General features: G+C 38.1%; 1 protein-coding gene and 1 long non-coding RNA gene across 8 annotated transcripts in view; one reads left to right on the top strand and one right to left on the bottom strand.

Moving 5' to 3' along the window:
• Positions 1 to 16,509, bottom strand: part of SOCS5 (suppressor of cytokine signaling 5) — a 57,147-nt gene extending 40,638 nt beyond the window's left edge. Inside the window, exon 1 of one of the 2 annotated variants that reach the window (XM_034659084.1) lies at positions 16,371 to 16,509. The gene's annotated coding sequence lies outside the window, so the exon portion shown is untranslated. Of the gene's footprint in view, positions 1 to 16,320; positions 16,340 to 16,370 lie in introns of those variants that run through there. The other variant, XM_034659085.1, reaches the window with a different exon arrangement.
• The window catches only part of LOC109488575, a 63,300-nt gene continuing 61,326 nt past the window's right edge, over positions 16,460 to 18,433 (top strand). For all 6 annotated transcript variants that reach the window (XR_004624877.1, XR_004624874.1, XR_004624872.1 and 3 more), the window contains exon 1: positions 16,460 to 16,596. This is a non-coding gene — a long non-coding RNA (uncharacterized LOC109488575). The remainder of the gene's footprint in view (positions 16,597 to 18,433) is intronic.

Raw genomic sequence — 18,433 nt, 5'->3', positions numbered from 1 at the left:
GCGGTTAAGCGTCTGCCTTCGGCTCAGGGCGTGATCCCGGCATTACGGGATCGAGCCCCACATCAGGCTCCTCTGCTATGAGCGCTTCTTCCTCTCCCACTCCCCCTGCTTGTGTTTCCTCTCTCGCTGGCTGTCTCTCTGTCAAATAAATAAATAAAATCTTTACAAAAAAAAAAAATCACTTAAATCCTTGTTCCCTCAACCTCCCAATCATTAATTCTAACACAATTTTAAAACTAAAGCAAGTTGTTTTTAGGATGATTATTAACATCATAGTACATGCTTATTGTAGAAAATGTGGAAAACATTAAATAGTGTATGAGATGACTGAAAAATAACCCATAATCTAACTACTCATGGTTAGCATATTTTATATCCTAACTTTTAAATAAAGATTTCCTTTTTAAAACACTCAGAAGTATCACTCCACTTTTTTGTTTATTGCATTGTGAACATTTTCTTATACCTTACACCCTTAAACATCCTAAAGCTCATGATTTTTATCACTTGTCAATCATTCTTAGCATACTGAACAAAAATTTTAAAGAACGTGATTGATAATGGTTTTATAGTACGTGGTCATATGGTAGCATAATCTAACCATTTCAGAGGCTTCCCATTTTTTAACATTATAGATGGCATTGTAATGAATAAGAAATATACACCTACAACATACATTTAAATGAATCTCTTATTTCCTTATAATAAATTCCTAAAGATGGAATTTTGGGGCAAAGGGTCTGAACAATTTTAAGGATTCTGAATATTACCAAATTACCACTGTAATAGACTGAATGTTTGTGTACCCCCAAATCCACACGTTGAAATCTAATTAATCCCTGATGTGATGGTATTTGAAAATGGGACCTTTGGGAGGTAATTAGATCATGAGGGTGGAGCCCTCATGTATGGGATTAGTGCACTTAAAAGAAGCCAGAGAGCTATCTAGCTCTCTTTGTACCATGTAAGGAAACAAGAAATCTGCAGTCTACAACCCTAAAAAAGGGTTCACTAGAATGCAGCTGTGCTGCACCCTACCTAGGACTTCTAGCCTCCGAACTGTGAGAAATAAATTCTACTGTTTATAAGCTACCTGTTGTTTATAATACCATAAGTTTATGATATTTTGTTCTAGCAGCCTGAGCTAAGGTAGCCATTTAGAAAGTTTTATCAATTTATGCTCCTACCAAAAGCAGGAATTTGCCAACACTTGATTCTTTTAATATGACAGACCTATTAAAGCACACAACCTATGACATACTGATTCTAACCTCTGAGACTTTTTCCATAAGTTTATTTCATAAGCTTAGAGGAAAATATTTTGTAGTAAAATTTTCTTACCTGTGGGTAAGCAATTTTTCCAGTGTTGTTTTTCAAACAAATTTATCTCTGTTAATTAAATTAGTTAACTGAAATGGTATGAATTGCATAAATTCATTTAAAAATTAAGGTTATTCTTCTATGTGTATATTTGCAATAAGAGATGTCTAAAATAATGAAGATGATCATGGTAAACTCTGGGTTTTGAGATACTGAGTTCTCTTTCTTTCTATGTGATTTTAAATTTTTTATTTTTAGTTTTCAAAATTAAAAAATTTTTCAAAAATATGTTCTTTTTTAAAAAACCTTCTTCTTTCTCTCTCTCTGGTATGGCTTAAAAATTAAAATATGAGCTAACATTCTTCACAATGAAGCCATACTCTAAAAGTATGATATATCAAAAATTATAAAGTTTTTCAAAAAAAGAAAAATTAAAATCCTACATATCTATTACAGTTATGATGGAGTAACTGGTACTGGTCTAGACCTCCTGCTGTAAATGACCATAAAACTGAGCAATATACATAAAATATTATTTGCAGATATTGGGCAGTGCAGGTCTGTCATTCCTGAGTGAAGGGAAACAAAAATTCTTGAATGCCCTGACTTTCTGCTTGTGCCACAGGAAAGGGAAACCCAAAAAGAGCACAGAGATCTCATTGAGTTGAGGAAACAGAACTTGAAGCATGAAGCTAATAGAAGTCACTGGAATTTAAGTGGCAGAACACAAGAAAGGAGTTGTGGAGAGAAAAAGTTTCAGAAATCTGTAAAGAGATCTCCTAATTCTTTGCCTGGAAACGAACCTGCGTAAGCACAAGGCAAGACTCCAATGAGACTAAAGAATAAAATCTGCAGGAAAAACAACTACAGAGTGTGAGGTGAACAACTATTTGAGCTTGCAAAGGTCTGGGAGACATTCAAATTCGGGCAGTTAGAGTGGAGAGACCTCACCGAACACCACATGCATTTGATAGATACCCCAGAAAGGCTATACCTCTGTATCATGGCTAAGCTAGTCCTGGAATAAATAAAATGTTGAAACCAAAGATAAAAAGAATCTTTAAAGCAGCCAGAAGAGCAAAAAAAGACATATTACACCAAAAGAACAATGGTAAAAATAATCACTAAATTCTTATCAGAAAAATTTAAGCTAGAAGATATTTAAATGATGACTTTAAAATGCTACAAGGGGAAAAAATGCTATCGACTTAAAATTCTATATCCAACATAAATATCCTTCAAAAATGAATGCAAAAGAGAATAAAAGAAGATCCAGAATTATCCTCCTACCATAAATAAGTAGAAAACTAGTCAAAATATGAAACAACTGTTTCCAGATAGCAGACAACAGGCCATATGGAAACATAATGCTTGAAAGAAGGGAAGCAAATGAGGTGAGCCCAAATACTGTCCCACCTTTCTGTGTGGAACTACAGAACATGCAAAGGGAACTCAAGTAGAGGCATTAGTCTCACTGAGTTGAGGTGACAGAGCCTGGAATTTGTGAAGTCTGAGAAAACTAGAATTTGTAGGGCATATGACCACAAAGGAAGAAGCTAAATATAAATGCTCCAAAAACCTGCAAAAAGGGTGTCCTTGAATTTCTGGCTAAATACCAATCCGCATATGTGTTGTATGAAAATCTATGAGGCTAAACAAAAAACAACTTCTAAAAAAATAATAAATGCTGGGGATCCCTAATCCAAACAACTCCCATAGTTCACATAGGGGCAGGACCATTCAGTTTCCATCAACCCAAGGTGAATAAACCTTGATGAAGACATTAGGCAATCAAGGGAGACACAAGAAGGGGCACGCTTCAGTAGTGGGCCCAAACTAGGCCTACACTAAAAGCTATTCTAGAACTGCCAAAACCCAAACCCAAAAAACCCTGAAAACAAAACTCAAAAGATCAAGCTGGTCCACAGATAAATTAACTGCCTGCCAAAGCGAAACTTAATAGTCAAGAAAGAAAAAAAAAAATCAAGACACTCAACTCCATAAAAAATTACCAGACATAGGAAAAAATAAGAAATGGTAACTTATAATCAGGATCTAGAAGTGGCAGGGATTAGGAGAACTTTTGATATAAAGGCTTTACTTTTTATTTTTTTAAAGATTTATTTATGGGGGGGAGAGAATGTGTGTGCGTGAGTAGGGGGAAGGAAAGAGAAAGAATCTCAGGCAGACTCTTTATTGAGTGTGGAGCCTAATGCAGGGCTTGATCCCATGACCCAGAGACCATGACCTGAGCCAAAATCAAGAGTCAGACGTCTAACTGAATGAGCCACCCAGGTGCCCTGGGAACTTCTTTTTTTTTTTTTTTTGTTATAGAGACAGCCAGCGAGAGAGGGAACACAAGCAGAGGGAGTGGGAGAGGAAGAAAGCAGGCTCATAGCAGAAGAGCCTGATGTGGGGCTCGATCCCGCAACACCGGGATCACGCCCTGAGCCGAAGGCAGACGCTTAACCGCTGTGCCACCCAGGCGCCCCTGAGAACTTCTAATATAAGGACTTTAAAACAGTATTTAGAAAAAAAAATTTAGAGGCTTAAACAAAAACATGAACATAATGAAGAAAAGATTTCAACAGAGAAATGGAAATTATTTTTTAGAAAAACAGTGGTAATTCTAGAACTATAAAAAAGTATATCTGACATAAAAAATTAACTGGATGGAAATAACAGCACATTAGACAAAGGAGGCTTAAAACAAAATCAGTGTACTTGAAGACAGGGAAACAGAAACTTTTCAAACTGAAGGAAAAGAAAAAAAGATTCGAAGAAAAATGGACAGAGATTAAGTGACCTGACAAAAAAACACATGTAAGACTGAAGTCTGAAAAGAAACACTTGGGAATTTAAAATTTTGAAAAGAGATGGCTAAAAATTTCACAAATATGATGAAAACAATACATCCACAGATCTAAGAAGCTCAATAAGCCCAAGGATAAACACAAATGAAACCACACCAAGGAGTATCATATTAAAGTTGTTGAAACCCAGTCAAAGAGAGAAAAATCTTAGGAGCAACCAAAGGCATATTACATATAGGAAAACAAATATAAGAATCACCATAGAATTCTTGTCAGAAACTATGCAACTAAAATAGTAAAAAAAAAATCTTTAAAGTGCTAAAAGGACGGAAAAAAAACCCCTGAAAACCTAGAATTCTATATCCATTAACAACAGCTTTCAAAATTGAAGGCAAAATAAGGGGGTGGGGGGAGGCTGCACTATAAGAAATGTAAAGGGAAGTTTTTAAACAAAAGGAATAGGATAACTGACACAAACTTGGATCTATACAAATAAACAAATATCTAAAGAAATGGTTAAAATGAAGGAAATATTAAAGACATTTTTCTCATTTTTAAGAAGATTTTATTTTTTTGAGAAAGAGAGAGAGAGAGGGTGTACATGTACAAGCAGTGGGGGGGAGGGACAGAGAGAGCCAGAGTAGCAGGCTCCCTGCTGAGGAGGGACTCCAACTTGGGGCTCTATCCCAGGACCCCGGCAGACACTTACCCAACTGAGCCACGCACGTGTCCCCATTTTTCTCATTTTTAATTGCTCTAAAAGGTAAGTGCCTAACAAAAGCAAAACCAGCAATGGGGTTTAAAGCCCACATAAAATCAAAATGTATGACTGAAAAAAAAAAAAAGCCCAAAAGATGGGAGGAAATGGGAGTACATCATTATGATGTAAGATTTTTGCATTATACATGAAGTGGCATATTATTTGAGGGCAGACTGTTATTAACAATAACCACCAAAAGCAGACAGAAAATTAAGGAAAAAAGAAAAAACAGTATACAATAAGATAGTACATTTTAATCCAACCCTATCTAGAAATATATTAAATGTAAATGGTCTAAACTAGTGGTTGGCAAACTTTTTCTGTAAAGAACCAGAAAATATTTTAGGCTTTAAGGACTATATGGTCTCTATCCCAACTATTAAAGCTTGACATCATAGCATAAAAGCAGCCATAGATAATATGTAAGTGAATGGGCATGACTGTGTCCCAATAAAACACTCACATAAACAGTCTGCCAGCCATAGTTCTGCCAACTCACAGTCTAAACATACCAAACTTATAAAGATGTCAGACTGGATAAAAAAGCAAGACCCAACTATATGCTGTGTACCAAAAAAACACTTTAAATATAAATGACATAAATAGGTTAAAAGTAAGTGGATGGAAAAAGATATATCATGCAAATATTAATCAAAAGAATTTTTAGTTTCAGACACAGAGACTTCAGAACAAGAGAAATTAACAGCAATATAAAGGGTATTTCATGATGACAGAGGGGTCAATTCATCAACAAGACTTAATCCCAAATGTGCTGTAACACATGTAACAGTGCTCTCAGCACATGAAACAAATCTGAAGGAACAGAAAGGAGAAACAGACAAATCTAAACCCGTAGGTGAAAACTCCTTTCTTGACAGAAGAAGTAAATAGCAAATTGGTAAAAATATAAGAAAATATCCAAAGACCAACCTAACTTCACTGACTCTACAGAACACAGCACCCGATAGGAGAAGATACAGTCTTCTCAAGTACACATTGAACATTAACCAAGATACACCATATGTTGGGACATAAACCAATCAAAAAGCTTAAATGGACTGAAATTATTAAGACTATGTTCTTTGACCAAAATGGCATTAAATGAAAACACAGTAACAAAATACCTGGAAAATCCCAAATATTTGGAAATCAACTGACAACACTTCAGAACAATCCATAGGTCAAAGAAAAAATTATAAGTAAAGAAAAAAAAAGATTTTGAATTGAAATGATAATGATAATTTATGGCTTTAAAAGTTGATAATTTTTTAAAATAAATTCTTAATTCAATGATCTAAACTTTCACCTTAAAAGCCAGAAAAAGTATAACAAATTAACTCAAAGTAAGGACAGTAAGGAGGAGGTAAGGAATTAATGAAAGAGCTCAACTCGAACTATAAAATAGATAAACCACAGAGAAAACCAACAAAACCAAAAGTTGATTTTTTAAATGACAGAAAAAATTGATAAGCCCTAGCTAGACTAACCATGAGAGGAAAGGTAAAATGGACAAATGCCTCAGGCACACATTACTGAAACAGGAATAAAAAGAAATAGAATAGTCTTATATCTCTTCATTTAAAATTTGAGTCCTTAATTAAGAACTCTTCCACAACAAACAAACAAACAAACAAACAAACAAACAAACAAACAAACACAACCCTCCAGGCCCAGATAGCTTCATTGGTGAATTCTATCAAACATTTAAAGAAGAAAATCAACTGTACCCAAACTCTTCTGTAAAACAAATGAAGAGGGGACATTGTTAGCGGGAGTATAAAATGGTAAACCCACCTTACAAATTGTTCTGCCAGTTTCTCATAATGTTAAACGTACACATATCCTATAACCCAGCAATTCGACTTCTAGGTAGTCACCCACACGTAAGGAATATTCATGTCACAAACGCCTTGTACAAGAATGTTCATAGGAGCATTAGTCCTAGCAGTTAAAGACCGGAAACAACCCTTTCCCACAGTAAAAACCGATAAATTATAGTATATCCATACAACCGAATGCTACTCAGCAGCTAAAAGGAACTAACTACTGTTACATGTAACATGGATGAATCTATATTTTAAACAAGAGCTTCATACAAATTTTATGCCCAGGCAAGTTTGAGAACCACTGTTACAGAAGCACACACATAATAACAAAAGGGAAAATAGAAAAGATTTAGGTAGTCTATAAATTAATCAGTGCAACATACATCATAAATTGATCAGTTGTCATTTTCCATAGATGCTTAATTGCTATTTTAATTATGGTTACAATAATCCTGTGTGTGCAAATTTCTACTTAGGCCCTTTAGGGACTTCCAGTTCCAAATTATAGTCTTTGATCCTCTAACTACCCTAATTTCTCATTAATTCCAACTTAAACTATGCGTTTTAGATAAGGAATCCTGTCCATCAGTTCCTTTGCTTTTTTTCTTAATGTTCTACTTCCTTGGTACAGTTTTCTCAAACCCTTAATAGTGGTATTCTTACTGTTTCCTGCACAGCCTTGACATTCTACCTCCTTTAAAACTGAACCAAAAACTCATCTTTTCCACTAAGTGCTAAACCACCTCATATTTTTTCCAAATTCCTTCAGCACTTGAAGATCTTGCACCTAATAGATGAACTATTTATTTTTACTAAGTTTGGACACCTCCTCTTAATGACTCACCAACTCCATCCCCTGGTTTAGAGAGTAGAATCTTTGGAAGAGAACTGAAAAGATTACAGTTCTCTTCAAGGTTCTTTCTCTTGTGATGTTTTTATTTTTTCCTCTTGGAATGCATTCTATTTGCCGGAGCCTTAAGCTCTATAATGCTAAAGGGTAGGAGAGAAAGAGAGGCAAAGAGATGGTTGATTAGGACCGCTCTGGACCAGGTTTTAAAGAAGGTGAAAAAAGCCTTCAGGCTTCATTACCTGTTCAGACTACCTCACCAGCCCAAGGAAGCAAACAGGATTCCAAAGAGAGTTTCAGTGAGGAATAAGAAAGTGCATTTGTTACGAATTCCCACTGTTGTACTGGAAGACCAGTGTACCGTGGTACACTGTTCCAAGGACTCTCAAATATTTCTGGCAGTAAATGTTTCTACATATGCTTTGTAGGGTTAGATTGGGGGGTGGACGTTGAGTTGAGGGGGGCAAAAGGTAAATATTAAAAAAAATGTCTACGCTCTTGGACTAAGTGCCAGTACTGGCAGTTACGTTTTGTTCTGCATACATTATTATTTAGAAATTATGGTCATTACTCACTTAATTTCACAAGTTTCAACTCTAAACCTTTTGCCTTCCAAATCCTATCCATAAACCTGGCCACACTTCTGAGCTAGACCCATATTTCCAGCTGATGTTTTGGTCACGTTATTATTTATCTAAAAAACATACTACTTACCTGAAAACCCATTATTCCCCCTCTCTCAAGCTTGCACATATTATTCAACTGCCAAGTCAGGAACCTTAGACTCATCCTCAGCTTCTATCACCTCCAAACACTAACCACACAGAGCCTTAAATGCATCCCTGCCTGTGATCTACCAATATATTGGAGGCCAGAAAAAATGCCTCATTCACTTACCCTGCTATATGTATTACTTGGTGGATAAATATCTCCAAACTCTATTCCTCCAGACTATTCTCTTTATTACTGCTATAACCAGCTTTCTACAACAGCAAACTGTGTCACTTCCGCATCTACAAAACAAAATAAAAACCCAAACTCCTTGTATGGCATATGAGACCATTAACAACTTGTTCCCATTCTACCTTGATTCTAGTCCGATTTCCTAATTTTCTTTTGTACTGTTTTGACAGATCAAATTTCATCCTTCTTCTTAAACACACTATACCCTTTCATTTTTAATAATCTAGAATAAATAGAAACTCAGTCCAGCCTGCTTTATTTTTATGATCACCCTTATACTATTTAAAGCCATTAGCTAAACCTGTACAGAAGTAATGAGCAAACGAACCATCAGAAGATACAGCCAGCTCTCAATTAGCTTATTGTCATATTCTTATTAACATGGTCAGCGCACACTAAATGGAAAAGTGAGTAAAATATTTCAACTGCTTGCTGAGCTTCTTCCTTACCGTAAATTAATGTTAAAAGTCTTCAGTTGCAGATTTATTACCCTCCTTTTGATTGACAGGCACAAAGAGAACTATAATTCAAATTTCTTCACATCTACCCTTTTCCTTCATCTTTAACACCTCCCTTTCCCATTTCTGTTGTTTCTCCTCTTGTACTTCTCCCCCCCCCCGCTACTTAAGTCTTCCTAGCACCCTCTTTGTCCATCCTTTACAAGAACATCAGTATTCCTCTATAATTCTTGGGAGAGCACCTAAAATCTTATGAAGTACTTTCACATATACTTACTCACTTGATTCTTGCAACCTCATCAACAAATATCAAGGGTGTGTGTGTGTGTGCGCGTGTGTGGTGTCAGTTTATACTGTGAAAATTAGAAGGAAACAAAGAAATCTCATTTAGAATGGAGCCAGGAGGCCAGCAGGGGGAGCTCTCACACTCTATCACTTTTGTCAATTGCAGACCCAACAGGAAGAAAGGTACCTTGCAAGTCAGTACTCCTTTAGCTACTACTTTACTATCCCAGCAGGAAGGGCAACAGGCGCAGCCAACGCGACTGTCACAACTCAGCCAATGAAAGCCACTATACTTCCAACTGCTAGTTTAATCCAATGAACTTTTTGTTTATAACAGCCCTCCCACTTTCCCCCTTTCCTCTGTGAAAGAGAGGTCCTCTCCTTTGTTCTCTAGACTTGCTTGTGGTTTTGCCACAGCTTGCTTGTTTGGAATTGCAATTCTCTATTTCCAGGTAAACCCATTTTTTTTGCTGGTAAAATAGCTAGCAGTTTCATTTCTAAGGTTAACAAATATACAGCAGATGCTGCTCATCTAAGTAAAATTTAAGATACTTTCTTATATTTCAACTTGTTTGAGGAAACTGCAGTTCAAAAAAGTTATTATTCATCTAACATACTGCTATTACCTCTGCCTAGAACTCCACAATCCCTCTTCACCTGCTCATCTCTCAAGACACATCTCAAGCCTTCCCCTACTCCCAGAGCAAGTGTATTACACCTATTTCAATGCTATCCTAATGTTTTTCACACCACTTATTTCATACCACTGGAAGAATCCAGTATCTGGACTCTTAACTCTGGTGTTGTTTTTACCAAGCAAGATTTTCCTTATTGACTAATGTTACCTTATTAATGCCCATTAATGATCCAACATTTTATAGTGAAGAGGAGAAACATTATATGGATGGCCTGTGCTATTTTCCAATCTCTAGGGTAAAACTGTACACCAAAAGATCCCTTACCTTTCCTTAAAAATCAGGAATTTAAGGAATAGCTCCAAATCCTCTCAAAATATATAGATATGATCTCTCCTGGTAATGGCATCCAAAGCTGCCACAACAAAGAAGAAAAATAGCACTTCATAAACCCTAAATTAAATAAGTTTTAAAAGATGCCTGTTAATGTCTTGGGAAACATTTAGGATTAACAATCAAAAGATGGGGGCCTTAGTCCCTACTCCATCACATATTGGGTGACTTGGGAAAGTCGCTTAACCACCCTGAGTCAAATTTCCGTTTTTGAGAAAGTTGGACAATGCCACTTACCTTTCAGAATTGTTCAGAGAATTCAATGAAAAAAAAAATGACTGCAAAACACATAGCCTAGAACACAATAAAGTAAAAAAAAAAAAAAAAAGAAAAGAAAAAGGTAATCTCTTTTATAATTATTTCCATGTACATCATTTTTGTCTTCAGAACTATGCCCAAGAACCCTCAACACATTCCAGGACTCTGTGGCCCAGCAACGACTGCAATAAATGCCCTCGAAGAAGCTATCTCCATGACTTCTGGATCCCCTTCCTGGGTCACAACTCAGGTCCTGTAAATATAATTTGGAGTATCTTCTCCTAAATGCATTATCTTGTTCTCTGCCACACGGAAACTCATCAAAGGATGCTCCTGTAGCTTCTCCTTGTTGGCTTGGCTGTCAACTACCTGGAACAGCACACAGAGTCAGCTGCAAATCTGGCAACTTTCACTGCCAGTCTGTCTTTTAAATCATTTATTAAAAAAAGAAAAAAAAGGTTAAATAAAATTGGTCCCAGCACTGATCACCTGAAGGGTAATGAGGCTGGACTATTTTCTCATGTTAATAACCAAAGTCAAAGACTAAGTAATTAGATAAATAAGCTCCCCTTTGGCTATCTGAATATTTTAACCCCTTCTCCCAATAGATTTTATTTAATGTTTTAGTAAGTTTATTCTTCAGCTTTGGAATATTTCACCTGTTTCCCTTATACAAAGACACACTAATCTGCAGAACCCAGGGTCTACATTAGGGCTAAACGCCTACAAAATCCTGGTTTTCCTCCTCATTTCTCTCTTTCCGGCCTCAAATTCTTAACTCCCCTTCCTCTGACTACCCACTATATATGAAGGCTTGAAGTTCAGTTCCCAAATCATTCCTGTTCCATCATTCTACCTTTCATGTTCCATTTTAAGTACATATACATTATTTAAGTAAGCTTCTATCCTTTTTAATTGCTTGAAATACAGTATATCAATACTTGATTACCACCTCTAACTGTAGAATCTTGCCCAGAAGAGAAAGACCGGACATTATTCCTGGTATAGGAGTCGTCAAATAAAATAAAGAAGTCATATTTGCAGACAATCCCAGAACAATAAGCCTATTTCAAAAATATTTTTTTTTCAAAATTATCTCCCTCACTGTTTATTATTAGCTTCCATAGATTATTGTATGACATCTCATCAAAGCAAAGGTAAATCTAATTTTGGTGTTAAACATCACATGAGCAAAAGGCTTAGAGAAACTGTGGAAATATATTCTTACTCTACTGTACTTGGCAATAAGTGTCATTATGATTATGGTCTCTCTCAAGTTATTCCTTAGGATTTTTCCCCTAAAGGCAGGTAACTAATTCTCAATTAAACTACTCAAATGTAAATTTACCCAACATTAACATGAATCAACAGTCCAATTGGTTACCCTTCAAGATTACTTCTGCTCTAACCAGATTCAAAAGCCCTCTCTCTATTACCCCCTAAAAAGTAAGACAGTTGGCTAACTCAGAAAAAGAATTTATTGAGTAAGGAAAATGATTCGTATTTTCCTTTGGGCATTCTCTAACATCTACACTGAAGCTAAGAAAGTAGTTTTCATGGTCCATACCTACTCAGTCCTTGTAGCCATTAATTTTAAATATGAATAACTGGCAATTCACAATGCCATAATTATTTTTAAACCTATTTTAAAAACTGCAACTTAATGAAAAATTGAGCAATAATTGGTTATATTTTATTATAACATGGTATTTCTAAAGACTCTTGAAACCATACTTAAATATTTTATTCGCATAATTAGATTATGTAATTGATTGAAAGAAAAGATCTGCATGTCTAAGTTCTACAAAATTCTTATAAGCATTTCATGATTCCAAAAATGACCAATTTAAAATTGTAATAATTTCATAATCTTTGTTATAATAGTTAATCAAAAGAAGAATAAGAGTTGGTCACTCTCAAACATTAAAATTCTGTACCAGTGAAAGAAAAATATGATCCTGAAGGCTTCTGATAGCTATCTCCGTGTAATGCTTACTTCAGATTAAAGGGATGATCCATGTATTTATCACCTGAAGTACCTACAAAGAGAATGCCTGCCTGAGATCTAAAACAAAATAGCACGAATCTACAACATAATAAAAATGCTTTTGAGCTACACTTGTTTCTGATTTTAATTTCTAACCTGTAAAACAGACTCAATTCAATGAAACTAAAAATAAGGGTAATTAAAAATATGTGATACACATTTTTTAAATCATTGAAATTAATGTTTAAAAAGAGCATAAAAAATTACACTTGTATGACAGACAGTAGGTAAAGGTGCATGAGAACCAAAGTTAAGGCAGAAGAGCTGTTATAAAAGCAACAGAAGAAACTGATAAGGCAGAACCAAAGAACATGTAGGAAAAGTCCACCACTGTCATTTAAAAAACATCTGCTAAACCACATGTTCATAACACTAATTAGACCTGGGTTACAGCAAAGTAAAAAGAACAAAATGTTACAAAATTGGAATTACACAAATGTTATCAATACACCCTAACAGTATAATGAATGAAGTCATCAAAACAATCACTTAATAAAAAACAAGGTTCAAGGATTTTCTCATGGCTTCACCGACAGAAAGGGAATGTAATGAATAACATCTTACAAATTCCTGATTTCCTCACCTAAGCTTACCCAGTAAGCCTTTGGAACTCACTGCATTTTCACTGGAATACCTGTAAATCAATTACTGACATTTTGATTCTAGAATAATGTCATTGCAACAAGGGTCTCCAGATGACATTCAGAAAAACAGATGCACTCACTCTAACTTGATATGCACACCTAATTGAAGGCCCAAGATGAACAGAGGAAGCAGAAAACAAACAAACATGAGGGCATCATCTGCACTAAGAGCCTTGTAATAAGACAGGCTATTATGTGATCATGTATTTATGTAGGAATTTTTTGTAGCCTCAAAGTGACTTCACTAATAGCAAAGAAACAAATGGGCACACAAGTGTCTGTACACAACTAATGAGCCATGGAGAATAGGGTCCAATATCTGCTGCACACTTACTGTGTGCTAAGGAAAGAAACACTTTGAATCCTCACCACTCTCCTATGAGATAGGTACTTTTATCACCCTCATTCTACAGATGAGGAAACCTAAGTACACGGTAGTTAAATCACTTGCCAGACATCATAATGTTATTAAGTGGCTGAGATATGAAGTCAGTCGTTCTCTGTTACAACTATGATAGAAATTATGTTTTCATAATTATCATGTAATTCTACTACTGCTTATTTTTAAAGGTACTAAAACCCATTTTAACATAACAAAACTCACACACTGAGAATAATAATTTTCATATAATTTACTTTGAAAATACAGAAGCCTTTTGGATTCTGAAGGTCTTGTAAGCAATTAATTTTTAGCATAAAAATGACAGAACACTAGCCTGCTTTAAGCTCATCTAATATTTTAATCTAGATGGCATGACAGTTTGTCTCTTTCCAATGAGAGAGAAATATCAGCACTTCCACTAACAATGAAGTATATTGTTTAAAACTTTTCAATAAAAGCTCATCCAGTTTTGCATCATTTCATGTATAAATGTAGTCAACTCAAACTTCCCAATCCTTAGGAGAGAACATCACCACAAATACTCCAAAAACCATTTATAGTTGGCACTGCAACTCTTTAGAAATAAACAATGTGAATGTGATAATGTAGAAAAACCCTGGACTAGAGTCCAGAGACCTGTCCACCGATTCTGGCTCTGTCACTAACTAGCAATTTAGTTCCTTCCACTGCTCTGGCGCTTGGTTTCCTGATGCAAAATAATCATCTCCATGGCCTACTCTCCCAGCTCTAACACAAATGTGACTCTTGGACATACATCTTTTTTCCAAGCTTTCCATTCTCATTCTATTTAGTTATTATCATTACTTTGCAGGCATTAAACATTATTTTTCCTCAGTTCTACAAAAGGAGAAAACAGCCCATTCTTAACTCAGGTGATAAGGGAAAGCCGTCAGCACCACTAGTTTACCACAGATGAGTCTCAAGGTGAATAGATGCTATTATAATGCTAAAAGGTCTTAGGTTTCAATATTTTAGGCTACTGTTTTGTGTGCCAGTACATTCTCCCTAAGGACAAATAGTAAAATTCAAGGACAATAGGAAGGAAAAAAATGTAATTATCCATCAGTTATTGAAAAACTAGAAAGGTGCCAAATGAAAATATTAGTACTTTTTTGCAGAACATTTTTCTCTGATGAATTACATTACAGGGCAACATATCCTCTACAAATTTTCTCAAATATGGTTAAGTACTCCCTTAAAAAAAAAAAAAGGCTTTCCTTTTTTAAATTGTGAGGAATTAGTAAGGTAACATATATATGATTATGAAAATACTTAAAAGATGAAAAGATCTTGCTGTGCAATTCTTAGCTTCCTCTTCTCAGTGTCATGAAGAACCTTAAAGGGGTGCCAGAGGTAGAATTTGTGGACTGCAACGGCCTGACCCCGGTATGCATTTCTGAGTTCCTAACCCATTCTCAAAAGTTATGCAAATACAAGATTATTAAAATTAAACTAAGCATTTGACATTAATATTCAACTGTTAGAAAGCTCAACTGCTTTCTAGAGCTGCTACCTTACCAGCATCTTCCCAATACAAGACTTAAAGTTGATCTTGTAAAGAAACAATTAAAAGCAAGGGAAAGAAAGCATGCGAATTACTTAATCTTGTAGAACAAAAGTAAGTAGCAAATTCTAATAGCAGTCAGTCCACTCTAAATGTTATATCAGGAAGAAGTAAGACAGCCACAGCTATAGATTGAGAGAACTGAAGAAAGGCTGGCTATTCAGATGTAGAGGCGGCTACAAGAATTTCAAGGTACAGTTAGGAGCATTTCCAGCAAAACTAGTAACTGGTAAAACACCATCAAACATGTACATACATTTTAAAATACAGGATAACTGACAAGTTCCAGCAGCAAGCCTCGTCTTGGTTGGAATGCCAAAATAAAATGTCAAAAATCACATCGAGAATCCAATCCCCCAGCCTTTCAAAGTTCGGAACCAAACCGACATGAGTACTTAAACTGCTTCTTAGCATCCTTCTTTGAATGCAACTCCCTCTCCAGAAAGTCAGTTCGTTTGGCTACTTGAATGCCCAAATCCCAGCACCAAAGAATTCTAGGAGTCCAAGTAGTTGCAGAAGGGTCTTCCAGAGGACGCCTGCGCATCCCTTTCCACCTTGGGTTAAACCTCCGGAGATGCCCCGGTCACTTCCCCATCCAAGCTCCCCGGTTCTCACATCTCCCTGTGGACCGCATCTTGTCGACCTTGAAGACCCCCGGATCGGAGCTTTAGAGCCCAAGTGACTTGGCCGGTTGGCCCCTTCCCCGCAGCGCGCGTTAACTGCCCCCACAGTCTCCGGTGGCCTCCCTCCGACACCTATCACGAACGCCCTCCTACTGGCTCTGAACGACCCCCTTCCCTTTAGGCGCCCCACGTCCCTCCAACCAGAAAAATAATTCCTCAGAAATGCATTGACAGCCTACTAAGCGCAAGCCCCCACTACGCGCAGAGCGGTCTGCACAGGGCTCGCTGCCCGGAGTCGCCGTCCCCCGCCTGCCGTCTCCTCCCGGCCGGAGGGCCGGCGCTGCCTCTGCCCGGGGTGTGGAGGCGCCGGCCGGAGGCGGAGTGCGCCGGGCGCGGGCACCGGAGGAACGGCAGGCGGCCGCTAACGGCTGCGCGGGGGCCCGGGAACGGNCCCCCCAACCCCCACCGGAATGGAAAATACCTCCCGGGGCGGGGGGCGGCGGGGGCACGCCTCTCTGAAGGGCAGCCTACCGTGACCAATAGCAGGCGGGGCTCTGGAGGGGCGGGATTCTTAGCGGCCAATCCGGAGGCGTGTAGGTGAAGGCCGAAGAAGGGAGGCAGGGAGCGAGAGGGGGGCGGCCGGGGAGTCAGGGAGGTCCGGCCGCTCGGGTGCGCGCTGTGCGCGGCTGCCATTTTGGAGTCGGGCAGCTGAGACGGCGGCCGGGTCCGACCCGGGGGAAAGGGAGGAGCCAGTCAGGTAGGAAAGAGGCTGTCACGTGGGATGGAGGGGCGGGGTAAAACGGGCTGTAGCCGGAGGGGAGGGGTCGGAGGCGGCGAGTCACGGGGGCTGAGGGGGGGTCACGTGGTGGGAGAAGGGCCAGCAGTGGGCTTGGGGGCGGAAGGTCAACTTGAGGTGGGAGAAGGAAGATAGCTTTGTCCCTGGTTTCAACTCTTCCAGGGAAAAGGAAAGGAAAAATGATGAATGGAGGGTGTGGGTGCCGGGTCGGAAAATGTGAATGAGTCTCCCTAGCTCCCTCCAGCATGGAGCCACCCAGCCACTAAATTCCAAGATGCACGGGAAACTGGGCACTTCATTTAATTCAAGTAGTCCCATTCCTACTCTCTGCTGTCACAAACATGACTCACAGATCTGTTGGAGGGGTGATTGTCCTCCTCTTTCTGCCTGCACTTTATGTGGAAGGGCCCCCGCCCTAGAAATGGCTGAAAGGGTAGAAGCATAGTTGAGGCATTGTGACGCCAGCAGGACTCTTTACATCTGGCGTTTTAGAAACTGTGTCGTCATTCGCAAATTTCCTGGCCACTTCTGTGTTGGACATACCATTATCGTGTTCCAACGCCTCCAAACTAAACAAAAACAAAACAAAGCAAAAACAACTTGCCCGTAAGCCCCTGCCTAGTGCTCATCTTTATTTAAATTCAGGCTAAATTATATTCCCTTTTAACTGAAAGTGCTCCTCTTAAGGCTACCGGTGACATCCATGTGACCAAGTTCAAGGGTCACTTTTTAGTTCTTATTTGGTCTCTAGTGCAGTAAACTCGATGGACTACATCCCTCTTTAAGCTTTTTCTCCTCCCCAGGGCACTCCTCCCCCGTTTCCCTGAGACTAGAAATGCTCGGATTGTTAATCTTAATAAATCTGTTATCTATTGGCTCATAAAGAGAGTCCCAAGGACTGATACCCAGTCTTCTCCTCAGTAGGTACATAGTCATTCTGCACACTAGGTGATCTAACCACTTTGGTGGCTGAGTGTACCTTTAATGGGGTCCAGATCTGCATGTGTAAGTGTTTTTGGACATCTCCATTTGAACCTCATGATAACCTATCCAAATCAGAACTCAAGTAGCTCAAAAGGCCACAAAACTTGCTCTTTCTCCTCTGCTCCTTATCTTCTTTGATAATATCACCAACCACTCACCCAAATCCAGAACCAGGAACCTGGATCTAATCCTCCATGCTTCTCCTTCACTGCTGTAAATACCACCCTTATCCTTTCTAACTTTGTCATGTTGGTTATATTTACTAGGTGCCCTTTCCTCTCCATTTCTACATCCATTGCCTCACCTGGGTCACTTATTCATTAAGTCATTGAACACTATATTATGTTCCAGGCATTGTTTGAGAGCTCAGAATATACTGGTGAACCAGAGTGACAAGGTTCCTGAATGCAGTGAGATAAACAGTGTGTGAGCAAACTAATAAATAAACAAGATAATTTAGGAGGTAATAAGTGCTCTGAAGCAAAACAAAAAACAAAAACAAAACAGGGAAACCTGTAAAAACCTCCTAAATTGTTGCCTATCTCTTCACCTCAAGTCCTCCCCACTCTCACCCAATATCTTCTCATTCTTCTTTTTATTCTCGAAGAGGGAATGCCCTGAGCCTTTCACCTGGACTCTTAATTTCATTCCCTTTCATCTGCCATGACTTCCTTCTATATTACAGCTGCCTGAGTATGCATCCCTCAACTAGAAGATAAGCTACTTTGAGGGCAGGGATCGTGCCTTACACATCTTTGTGCCTCCACAGTGCCTTGGCTCAGAATAGGTACTCACAAAATGAGTGTTAAATGGT

The sequence above is a fragment of the Ailuropoda melanoleuca genome, chromosome 4 (genome assembly GCF_002007445.2).
Source record: "Ailuropoda melanoleuca isolate Jingjing chromosome 4, ASM200744v2, whole genome shotgun sequence".
Lineage (NCBI taxonomy): Eukaryota > Metazoa > Chordata > Mammalia > Carnivora > Ursidae > Ailuropoda > Ailuropoda melanoleuca.
The sequence above is the reverse complement of the archived record's forward strand: the minus strand, read 5'-3'. Positions and strand labels throughout refer to the sequence as shown.